The following is a 4,254-nucleotide window of genomic DNA, read 5'->3' on the forward strand; positions in this document are numbered from 1 at the left end:
CCACGGGGCGCCCCAGCAAGGGCGGTGCAATCAGAGCGAAGCATGATGGGAAATGGAGTCCACTAGGCTACAGTATATAATACGGTACATAATATGAGATTTACATATTTATCCATTTCATTTGAGTATTCTAAATATAGATATAAAATTATTAAGGCTGCACGAGTATAGGGTAAAAACATTAATTAATAGTTATCGCCTTATATAAATTTTTTGTGTATTACAAGTTTTCTAAAATGTTAGGTTTAATAATGAAATATGCACTAATTTGCATAAATGTCTAGTACAATAATCTGAATACTGGATGAAGTCAGTTTCAAAATTCTTGTTTATTTATTTATTTATTGACATATTACAATCAAGTGTTTTTATGGAGGTGATTTTGGGTATCTCATTTTTGTCACTCCATAATTCAGAAAATAGAATTGGCAGAAAACAATATATTTAAAAAATTTTAAGGGGGGAATAAAATGTTGTATATAATAAAGCGAGTTATGTATGAACAAATCCCTCTGGGAAAACCTTGAGGATATAGACAGGAATAAAAATGTGTGTAAGTGCTACTGAAGTGGAGATTTATGGCTCAGTGTAGGAGAAAAAAACACATTTTGAGAAAACGGCCTTTAAAAATATGTATTGTAATTTAAATTTATTGAAACAAATAGACAAAGTGCTATAAAAGAAACACTTCACGGTGTCCTTTGGATGTTTAGTCTGAAAAAAAAAACACTTTATGAAAAAACAAAAAGCCCAAAATCTTAAACTTGAGAGATGCATGAAAAAAAAAAAAAAGTTAAGTTTGATTTTGAAGAATGTTCTGGCTTTTAATATAGTGATACTGAGAATTAATGAGGACTGAGGCTGTCCAGCTTTGCCATTGATGATTCAGCTCTCATCTTGTGAAAGTTCATGAGAAAAGCAGCACAAACCAAGTCAGGAATGAATCATGCTCATGAATCAACAGCTCACTGGAGGGAAGATTTCTTACACTAAGCCATCGTATGACTTCAAAACGCTTGAAATATGTGCATGAACTGCTTTTACAAAATATGTAAACACAGAAATTAAATTCCCATTTAATGAAATTGCATGAAAAAGTGGCCTGTACATTATTAAAATGTCAAAAATCAAACAAAAATCAGGAAAATCGTACAGGTTTGTAATGACTTGAGTGAGTGAATGAGGACAGAATCCCTTTTTTTGTGAACTGTCTCTTTAAGAAATTTCAGCTCTGAATGTGCTTGATTGTGATTCAGTATTAAGTTGTTTGGAATGTAGTATCAACAAACCTTGTTCAACAGGTTCATGAATACACTGTTAGGGGTGCAGTTATCAGTGTTTACAGGACAGGAGAATAGAGAATGAAAAGCAAAGAGGATTGTCACAGACAAATACTTCTATTAACTAGTGATTAAATCACTAATCAATGTATTTTTGATTTGACTGAATAACATACAACCACAAAACCAAAAGCAGGACAAACAAATTTGCTTTTAATAGTCAGTTTAAATGAATTAACTCCAATTAGTGTTTTGTTTGCTGCTCACAGAACATGAAGAAATGCAAAGAAATTCATTGAGATGTTGCAGCAGAGCACAGATGTGCCATTTCTGACACAATATTATTTTTAAACTGTTTTGTAACACAGGAATGTTGGGTATGCAAATAGACTACGAATTTGTAACTGAAATATTGATGAAAGTGGCAAAAAAAAAAAAAAATGTTGTGGCCGTTCTGCATGTAAATAGTTCAGAAAGTCCACTTGTTCTGTACGATTGCACAACCCTTACTATCAGTCACGTGATTAGAGTAAATAGTCCGACTGCATGCACATACAAATGCACCACACTAGTACTTTTTTTTTTTTTTGGTGGGACAAGGATCACAGAAAACCCATGTTTTTGAACATGTATCATGAATAATACATACGTATATGGTAATCATTCAGTGCCATGGTATAAGATGGAGTCCAAGTCTGAGATCAATATGTTTTTGCTGTATAACAATTTGTGTGAAAAGTGAAATTGAAAATTAATTTGACAATGACTTATCTGATCCGTCCCTATTTTGCTTTTATGACATCACTCATGCTGATATGAACCTGCGGATCTTGATGATTCATGTTAGTCAAAGTCAAGTCAAAGTCTGCCTTATTGTCAATACTGCCACACGTACAGCACATACATACAGAGAATTGAAATGGCGTTACTCTCAGACCCTTGGACTCTTTTGCCTCTTGTACATTCCTGTGTATCTAAATATATTTACGACTACAGTATAATGCACATATGCACATTGCCTCTTGTACATCCCTGTGTATCTTAATATAAGACTACAGTATAATGCACATTGCCTCTTGTACATCCCTGTGTATCTTAATATTTACGACTACAGTATAATGCACATATGCACATCGCCTCTTGTACATCCCTGTGTATCTTAATATTTACGACTACAGTATAATGCACATATGCACATCGCCTCTTGTACATCCCTGTGTATCTTAATATTTACGACTACAGTATAATGCACATGTGCACATCGCCTCTTGTACATCCCTGTGTATCTTAATATAAGACTACAGTATAATGCACATGTGCACATCGCCTCTTGTACATCCCTGTGTATCTTAATATTTAAGACTACAGTATAATGCACATGTGCACATCGCCTCTTGTACATCCCTGTGTATCTTAATATTTAAGACTACAGTATAATGCACATGTGCACATCGCCTCTTGTACATCCCTGTGTAACTTAATATTTAAGACTACAGTATAATGCACATGTGCACATCGCCTCTTGTACATCCCTGTGTATCTTAATATTTAAGACTACAGTATAATGCACATGTGCACATCGCCTCTTGTACATCCCTGTGTATCTTAATATAAGACTACAGTATAATGCACATATGCACATCGCCTCTTGTACATCCCTGTGTATCTTAATATTTTAAGACTACAGTATAATGCACATATGCACATCGCCTCTTGTACATCCCTGTGTATCTTAATATTTAAGACTACAGTATAATGCACAATATGCCACATCGCCTCTTGTACATCCCTGTGTATCTTAATAGTTAAGACTACAGTATAATGCACATATGCATGTTGCCTCTTGTACATTCCTGTGTATCTTAATATTTAAGACTACAGTATAATGCACATATGCACACTGCCTCTTGTACATCCCTGGGTATCTTAATATTTAAGACTACAGTATAATGCACATATGCACATCGCCTCTTGTACATCCCTGTGTATCTTAATATTTAAGACTACAGTATAATGCACTTATGCACATCGCCTCTTGTACATCCCTGTGTATGTACATTTTATGTAGATTTTCAATGTGGTTTTGAACAGCAAATCAAAGTGATCGCTGTATTATTATCTACAGTCACAGCACCATGGTTCTGCCCACATGGCAGTCCTATTACATAGTAAAGGATAGTAAGGGTTACAGCTGTTGGGTTAATCATCATGAATCAGGAGCTGTTCCAGCTGTCTAGTCTAGAGAGCAATGCATGTGAGAGACCACCCCCTTCTCAGTGGACTCCTTATCAACAGTCACTCTTTGACTAGACTGATTCCTGCACACTCAGCAGTTCTTTAAATATATAACACTCAAGTCAGACAGAGACGACCTCTTCAGCCCACTGCGCGTTGATTCAACAGCCACCACATCTGTCATATTCAGCATCCACCATTACCATCGCTCAGCCGATCTTCTCAAAGGGAGAAAACTGCAAACAATGTGGGCACGACGCGATTGCTGACTACAATGAGACCGACACACACTTGGAGATCATGGGGAAACCCGTCTGGCGCGCTGGGAAACTCCATATATGCACTCCCTCGCAACGTTGCCGCATCTAAAGGGGTAATTTACTATTTTAACTCTAGATCGGCTGAAACAGTGAGGTCAAAGAAGTCGATTCCGTTTGCGTTACGTTTTCATTCAAGTGACTTTATTTTGTCCCATATTATATTTAAAAGTGTCACTATACCGCCAAAACCTTTAAAACTGGACGTGTTCTCAATAACAACGTAAAATTCAGCATTCTAGTATGGCGACGGGATTCTGATTCTTATGTGAAGCTTTCAGTTGAATCGAATCTTTTTGAACAAACATGTTATAAACAGATTCACTCGTGAATCGGTTTATCAACTCTGACTCCTTGTAACCGGAGCACTGGTCCAAATATGCGGTTTACTAACCTACTCTATGGCAAAAATAACTATATAT

This window comes from Cyprinus carpio, chromosome B11, assembly GCF_018340385.1.
Source record: "Cyprinus carpio isolate SPL01 chromosome B11, ASM1834038v1, whole genome shotgun sequence".
NCBI classification, from domain to species: domain Eukaryota; kingdom Metazoa; phylum Chordata; class Actinopteri; order Cypriniformes; family Cyprinidae; genus Cyprinus; species Cyprinus carpio.